Below are 9016 nucleotides of genomic sequence, written 5' to 3'. Positions count from 1 at the left end.
ATTAGACTTCTTCTCCCTCTGAACCTTTTTAAAATTGAATACTAAGTAGGCAAAAAAAAAAATAAATTCTATAGAACTTACTATGTGACAGGTATTTTCCTAAGGATTTTACATTCATTCATTCATTTTTTTCCCTTACAACACATTATATTAACTCCTTTACATAAATGTATTTCTTTTATCCTCACAACATCTGTGATTTAACCCACTTTACATCTGGGAAACTGAGCCACAAAGAATCTGGTAAATTGCCTCTATCAGGGACAGAGCTGGGATTTGATTAGAGGTGCCATGTACTCCAGAGCTTTGCTGTATACTTTGCTCTGAGGAAACTGTGTTTCTTTGAGGAATGTACCTGGCACAGCAACTAATCAGAGTGAGGTCATGCAAGTGAGTGACCCTTAACTAATCTACAGGGGACAAGGAACACTGCCACTGGCTGCATCAGCACTGAGCCTAACCAACCAGTTGCTGGCCCCTGGATTTCTTCAGATAATATGACCCGAAGGCCCTATCTACTTGCAGAGCCATGGAAGCTTTGCATTGTTAGGCCAGCTCTCACTTTCTCCTTGCTCACACTTAGCTATTCTGCAGGCATTGAGGCTTTGGACAAAAAAGGGGTTCCATGGAAAGTAATTTCACAGATGAGTTGATCATAAATCCCTAACTGGGCAGGTCTTGGTGGCTAGTCATGCCCCAGGCATATAACTTTCAGTAAAAGGTTTATTTTTGCCTTAAGCAAGCCCTGTCCATTGTTTCTGTGCATCTAGTTTAGTGCCTTTTTGAAATGCCTCTTTTCAGACCCCTGCTTCTAGACGTGACCATCCTCAAGAGAACACAAAATCTTGTTAACTATCCTGTAATCCAGTCCATGCCTTGCTTTCTCCCACCCGTCATGTAATCTTCCTTAGATTCACTCCTTAATTTCAAATGCATAAAAGGAACTGCAAAACTGTTATTCTTTGGAGCACTTGAGACCTTGCTTCCCGGAATAAGTCATCAGTTTGGCTCAAATAAACTCTTATAATAATTCTCTACAGGTTTGGACATTCTTACATCAACAAGGCAATTCACTTACTTATTCAACAAGCAGTCAACAAAGATTTCTTAAGCACCACGTGCTGCCAGGCACTAGAAATACTGTCATGACTCACAAAGATTCCTTTGCTCAAGGACAGTATAGTCTATTTGTGAACATAGAGATTAAACTTGTAAATGTTGATATGTTTTAATATCAATATTTGTTCATACCATCTTGAGAGTTAGATACAGGATTTCTGGGGCAGGGATAAACTCTTTGTACTTATTTGTAGTAAAAACTGCATCAGTTCCCTTGGTTCCAATTTGTCCCCCTTCTGGGGTGATGCAGTGAGAGCCAGATGTCACCTTATACTTACTGGAGTCTGTACTAAGGTGAAGAACTCCTCACAAATCTGAGAGTTAATATAGAAGAGGGATGGCTGTTCTCCCTTTGTGTGACAGTGAAAGGAAACTTTGCTCCCTAAGGTACTCAAACTCTCTTTTGGGAGAGAATAGGAAGTACCCATGGTTCTTATCCTTTGGAATATAACACACATTTCTCAGAGTTTACAATTCTTTGAATGTCTCCAGGCCTCAGGGCCTTATCCCTTGAAATAAGCACATCTCCAGAGAGGCAAGTCTCTTACTATTTATTCAGTTATCTTTAAGTTTCAAGACCTAGCCTTTAACATAAGTCCAGGCAAAATTTTCCCTGAAAGCCCTAACTATGCAGACACATAAATATGTTCACTTCTTGACAATTATGAAGACAGTGACCATCCCAAAGGATACATTCAGAGTGTCATGGAAAAGTAAAATAAGATCTAATCTACTCTATAGTGGGGAAGAGGTGAATCATGGAAGATGTCCCTGATGAGTGACATTTAGCATGAAGTATGGATAAAAAATTAGAGTTAGCAAAAGGGAGGGCTAGTGGAGGAGGTGTAGGTGGGGTGTAGCACACAGGGTGCAGCATGTAGAACGATTAAGGCAGATAACTGAATGGTGGTTTCAGTGAAATGAAAGAAGAGCTGTGTGGCTGATACCTGGAGTGGCTGATACCTGGAGTAGAAATGAAATTCGTAGGTAATGAAATCGGAGACATAAGTAGAGAACAAACCATGAAAGGCCTGGTAAACCTCGCACATTTCTTTTACGATCTGTTAGTAAGAAGTCAAGAAAAGTGTTTAGGTGGAGATAGTGGAAATGATTTCTGGTTGTTATTTTTAAAAGTCAGTTGGAACTACATTGTGCAAAATGGATTTGTTTGAAAACAGAATGAAAAATGGGGAGGGGAGGCAGTTAGCAACAGTACATTTATGGCAGTGAGAATAAAGAAATGCAGCCAAATTGGAGGAATGTGTGGGAGTTGGAGTAAACAGAGTTTGGTAATTGATTGGATGAGAAAGACAAATTGGAGTATTGCAAAAATCCGAAGTTGGAGCATGAAGGTGGATGGTTGTTCCACTCACTGAGACGTAGATATCTTGAGGAGAGGCAGGTTTCAGGATGGAGGTTATGAAATTGGTTACTTTCGTGTTGGCTTGAAGTGCTTATGAAGCATCGGGTGGGCGTGTCAAAGAGGCAATTAGATATGTGAAAGCTAAAACTCAGAAGAGATCTGACTCAAGATCTAAGTTTGGGAATGCTCAGAATAAAGATGGTCATACAAGCCCCGAGGGTGAGGGTCTAAGGCAGACTGTGGGGTGAAAAGAGGAGGAGGGATAGAAACCAAAAAGGATTTGCACTTAGCAGTTGAGTAGAGGAGTGGGCAGCGGTGAGAGAGGTAAAAGAAAAAGCAGAAGAATCCAAGAACAGAGAGCATTTCAAGAAGGGAAGTGGAGTTAATGATGTGAATCAGATCACATTTCTTCCCAGCAAAACCCCTGCAGTTCTTTCCCATTTTTCTTGGAATCAAATCAAAACTCTTTGCTATGTTTTGAAGATCTGGCCTAACCTTCTCTTCAGACTGACCTCCTACCACTCTCCCCCTGACTCTTTCCTCTGTAGCCACACTGGCTTCCTTGCTGCTCCTTGAGTTGGCCAAGTGTGTCCCCACCTCGGCACGTTTCTTCGGTCTTTGCTCTTTAGACAGGCCCTTCAAGAGGAAAAGATAGTGCCACCTTCCCCAGGACAGTGACTGCTTTGGTCAGGTGCCTTTGTCAACAAGAGAGTGGAATATTCCGATTGTTCAAGGCTGGGTCATGTGCCTCCCCACAGGGGTAGAGGAATGGGGTGTGGCGACAGAGGGCCCAATTTGAACCTTACAGACTGAGCAGGATAACATGAAATAGGTAGAGATGTTTCCGTGCAGGAAAGGACGGTGGCAAACCAAAAGAAAGTCATCACTGCAGGAAAGGCTGAGGTCAGAGTGGAGGTGGAGGTTAGGAGGGATTTCCAGTAGCTCTGGGGAGAAACAGGTCCTCCTTTACAGCAAGTGGTAGGTGGATCATGTATTTGACTGTGAAGTTTATTTGTAGAGAAGGGAAAGATGAAAGGATCAAAGGTGTGAGGACAGAGAGATTTACTCCAGGTATGCAAAGCTGGTACAACATTCAAAAATCAATCAATGTAATCTACCATGTGAACAAGCTAAAGAAGAAAACTCATGTAATCATATCGATTAAAGAAGAGTAATGACTCTGAAGTTATAATGAACAAGACAGTGTGGTGTTGGTAAAAGCAAAGACACATAGATCAATGGATCAGAAAACAGAGCATTCCAGATAGACCCAAACAGTTAACTGACTTTTGACAAATGTGCAAACGCAATCCCATGGAGAAAAAATTATCTTTTCAACAATTAATGCTGGAACAATTGGGTATCCGTATGCACACACACAAAATTTTTTGGACAAAAATCTTTCTTACACAAAATTTAATTCAAAGTGGATTACAGACATAAACAAAAACTGTAAAACTTTTAAAGGAAAACAGAAGAAAAACTAGGTGGCTTTGGTTTTGGTGATGAGTTTTTAAAACATAACATCAAAAGTCTGATCCATGAAGCAGAAATATTGATAAGTGGGATTTCATTAATATTAAACCTTCTGTTCTGGCAAGGCTCTGTTAGGGGAATCTACTGAGCACGTTCTAGAATGACAGTAACAGAGAGGGGTTTCTGGTATGACAGTAACAGAGATTGATGGAAGACAGCAAGGGGGAGATTGGCAGGAGCTGCAAAGTTATAGGGTATTTTCATGAAAAGGTGGAGGAGCTGTGACATGAGGAAATGAGGAAGACATGGGACCTTGAAAGTGCACATCTTAACCCTGAGATACCTGTGTTATGAAACCTTCAGGAGAACTGATTTTGAAATGTCAAGTTCATATGAATGTAATAAAGTAAAGGAATGTTATGTTCACTTAGCTGGTGTGTTGGGCCAAGTTTCAGAAGACAGAGGGAAAGAAGTAAAAGGACTGATATTGTCAAAAGAGATGAGTATTATGAAGGTCAGAACACAGATGATGATAAATTGAAGGTCTTGCATCAAAAGATTACTGAGGAAAATAGGGTTTATGAAGAATTGTTATTTTAGTCTTGATCAGTGCCTGGAGAACAGGTCTCACAGAATTCAGACTTGGAGAGAGGCAGAGTGGATCTGATGGTGGGGAGGGCTGGTTGTTCTTTTCCTGGTCACTGGGGATGGTGATAGCTATGAAGGCTGCCGGTGAACCTGATCACCTTTGTCCACCCAGGAGAAGGGGGTTGATGGGCATTTTTGGCAGCTTGGGTTCCTCATATAAGGATGCTTTGCATTAAGTCTTTGCTGCAGCCCTCTCCAAAGAGGTAAAAAGGGAGTTGTTGAAATTGAATGTTTGTTTATTATGCTTCATTATGTGCCCAGGACTGTGAGAGATATAAAAGAAGCTTAAAAATTATAACAGCCTATATGTTCATAAAAAATTAGAAAGCACTATAAAAATGGTATTTAACTAACACTGGAAAGATAGTCTCATGCTTAATAAGTAGCAGGAAAAATTGAGATAAATGTCATCAGGGTAGCTTCCTAGAGGAAAGCAGAACTTCCTAGGAGGATATTGGGGTTTTGAAGAAGTTTAGAATCTGGCTAGGAGAGAAAAAACTTAGAAGCAGACAGCAGAAAGGGGGGGAAATGTAAGTAATAATCCCAGGGCCAGAATATGAAATATGGAGTGTGTGTTTGAGTGAGTATTGTGTGTGTAAACTCATATGTATTGAAGTTGACAGGGGAAGAGGGAGGCAGTAAACTAAAGGTAATAAATTTTATGATGGGGAAATGTGAAATAAAAATTTGGGGTAAGTAGAGGTGATCAAGGATCTTGAAAAGTGCAGACATGATCTGACACACAGTAAAAACCCATACTCGATTTTGACCAAGGAGCTGAATGATCAAAGTAGCATTTTATAAAAATTAGAAATGCATTTGTATACAGGATAGTCTGGAGAGGGGACAGGGAGTTTTACAGCTCTGTAAAAGTGTCTTTGCAAGTCAAAATATTTTTCAGTCTCTGTAGAGCTAAGTTAAAGAACTTCCAACAACATATCATTTTCTTTCTTTCCTCTCAAAGGAATGCTGACATGGTGAGCAAAATAACTTCACCATGTCTTTGTATTTTCTTTTTCAAGGGAATATTAAATAGCTGCATGTGTTATTTTTATCTGATGAGCTTGTGTACAAGGACTTTAACTTCCATCTAGAAATTTTGTGGGAAATTTTCCTCTCAGCGTGCAAACTAGTTATTTTTACTTGATGCACTAAAAATTTATTTCCAGTTGGTTAGTTTATATCTTTTAAAAATATTAACCTTTTCTCATCCTTGGAATTTTTTTAAAAATTAAATTTATTGGGGTGACATTAGTTAATAGGATCATACAGGTTTCAAGTACACATTTCTATGATACGTGAGCTGTATATCGCATTGTGTGCCCACCACCTAAAGTCAAATCATCTTCCATCAGCAGATATTTGGCCCCTTTACCCTTCATTACCCTCCACCCCCTTCCCTCTGGTAACCACCGTCCTGTTTTCTATGTGTTTCAGTTGTATATCCCACATATGAGTGAAATTACATGGGTTCTGAGCTTTTTCTGACTGACTTATTTTGCTTATAATATTTTCAAGGTTCATCCATGTTGTCATAAATGGCAGTCCCTCATCCTTTCTTATGGCTGAGTAGTAGTCTATAGTGTATATGAACCACACCTTCTTGATCCAATTCTCCATCAAAGGACACTCCGGTTGTCTCCATGTCTTGGCCACCGTGAAGAGTGCTGCAATGAACACAGGGGTGCATATATCTTTGTGAATAAATATTTTCAAGTTTTTTGGGTAGATGCCCAGAAGAGGGATGGCCGGGTCATATGGTAACTCTATTCTTAATGTTTTGAGAAACGGCCACACTGTTTCAGTGAAAAGAACCCTCATTCACTGCTGGTGGGAATGAAAAACTAGTGCAGCCACTATGGAAAACAGTTTATATCTTACCATGGAGCAATTGATGAGGGTTCCCTCCCTAAGAATTCAAATAACTAAAAGTTGAAATCCAAACCTTTAAAATGAGAAGAAATTGGGTTACTTGGTGAAGACTGGGGAATAACTTAAACTTTTCCCCCAATGAACATACATTTATCTTATCACAGCTTTTATCTCTACTAAAGATAATGCAAAAACACACACTTGCTTTGAGCTATGATTTCAAGGAGAACCCCAAAAGAATATTCTTTCTTAAAATTTATCTTTATTGTTGAAAGTATTACAAATGTCTCCCTTTTTTTTCTCCCCATCGATCCCCTCCACCCTGCATCTGCCCCACCCCCAGTCCTTCCCCATACTATTGTTTGTGTCCATGGGTTATTCATTTATAGAAGCAAAATAATATATAATTTTTTCAAATCTTTATTGATTTCAGAGAGAGGAAGGGAGAGAGAGAGATAGAAACATCAATGATGAGAGAGTCATTGATCAGCTGCCTCCTGCACCCCCCCTGCTGGGGATCAAGCCCGCAACCGCGGAATGTGCCCTGACCGGGAATCAAACCATGATCTCCTGGATCATCATAGTTGAGCAATGCTCAACTGCTGAGCCACGCTGGCCGGGCAAATGAATATTCTTAAAGGAAGTGATTGATAAGGAGACAATTCCGAGAAGTTCTCAATTAAATTACAGCAAGCCTGAGGGTAGAAGAGACAAGAGAGGTTGATCAGTTAACGACTGCCGGGCAAAACCAACAAAAGACTGTTTACATTCCTGAGTGTATGTTGGAATTAATTTCTAAGTGGTTATTTTTGCAACTATCTAAAGAGAATAGCCAGACACCAGGAAACATCAGACGGCTCTGCTTCTTGCTTATGCATAAACTTTCTAGACTGTTGCCTCGAACCAATCCAAAAGAACAAATGTTTCTCCCTTACAAACTATGCACCTATCCCAGAACTAGCTGGGCTACACCCTCTCTCACTCCCTTTATCTATAGCCGACATAAATTCTTTCAAAACAATTTATATCTTTCTTCCTCCTTCTAGATGTGTAAGAAAGCTGGTCAACTCCAGGACCACAGATGTATTGTCTCCTCCATCTAGCTCTGCTGCTGCTGGTTCAGATTTCATGCCCATGACCTGGTGCTTTTCTGGCAAGCATATGTCTCAGTAAACCCATTGTTTTGGAAAGGCTTTTGGCTGTGAACATTTTTGTTTAATATGATACACTGGAGCAGATTATTAAGGAATGTTATAGATCTTCCCAGAAGAGTTTCGCTTAGGTTGAGAGGTCCAATTTGAGTTTAGGCCAAACTCAAATATATCACATGCAGACTGTGGCAGAGGTCTAGGAAAATGAGAGTTAAATTAGGTATCGATTTAAATATTAAAAATAAAACACCTTTTGACTTTTACATTTAAGAGACACTCAGAGTTACCAGCTTAATATTAAAACCTACTACAAGTGCTTTGACTTCAACTTTTAAGCATTGGGTTCTATTTGCACTGCTCTGAAACTCCTCTTTCGGAAGGTAACGGTGAAGGTCCTCCCCTACTGTGTGAGTTTCCAGGGGATGTAGTAAGAAAGTACTGCAAACTGGGTGGCTTAAGCAACAGGAACTTATTGTCTCACAGTTATGAAGGCTATAAATCGGAAATTAAGGTGTCGAAAGTTGATTCTTTCTGAGGGATGTGAGAGAGAATCTGTCCCATGCCTCTCTGCTACTTTCTGGTAGCCTTGGGATTCCTTCACTGGTGGATGTCATTCTTCCTGTGTCTTCAGGTCATCTTCTTCTTTCTGTGTTCACAGTTCCCCTTTTTATATGGTCACAGTTATATTGGATTAGGGCCCACCCTAATTACCTTATTTTAACTTGATCATCTGCAAAGACCTTATTTCTAAACAAGATGACATTCACAGGTAGTTGGGATTAGGACTTCAACATCTTTTTCATGGACACGAGTCAACCCATTGCACCCGTCATCATCTACCTCACCACTCACCATACCGCAATTTTGGCACCAAGAGAGTTCCAGTGCTTCTGAGGTGGAGGAAATTCAAGTGTGGGGAAAGTATCGGGTGAAACAGGAACAGAAAATTGCTGACAACAAATTTAAATTCTTAAAAATATTGAATGGCCAAAGCAAAGTTGGCAGGAGCTGAAGGTAGTGGAGATTTTGTTAGCTTGTATAGAATCTTGAATATTATGTTAAAAATTTGATCTGATAATTATTGTACTTATTAAATCCCAACTACTATATTAAAATTTGGATTACAGGTGGAAAAACACAACAACATTGGGCAGATTGAAACTATTTGGTGAATATCTATGGACTATCAAGGCTCACCAGTTTGAAAAGTCTGCACCTAAAGTCTGCCAGACCTAAAATACTATGGCTGCTATTTTGATACTTCTCCTGTAATGTTCCTGTTTTCTTCACAGGACCTACGTGTGACTTTTTAAAAATCTCTTATTTAAAATATGATATGAGGAAATTGGTCTTAATTCAACTTAAGATTTTATTTACCTTGGGGGGG

This window comes from Miniopterus schreibersii (assembly GCF_964146895.1).
Source record: "Miniopterus schreibersii genome assembly, chromosome: 9".
Lineage (NCBI taxonomy): Eukaryota > Metazoa > Chordata > Mammalia > Chiroptera > Miniopteridae > Miniopterus > Miniopterus schreibersii.
This window is presented reverse-complemented; position numbering follows the sequence as displayed.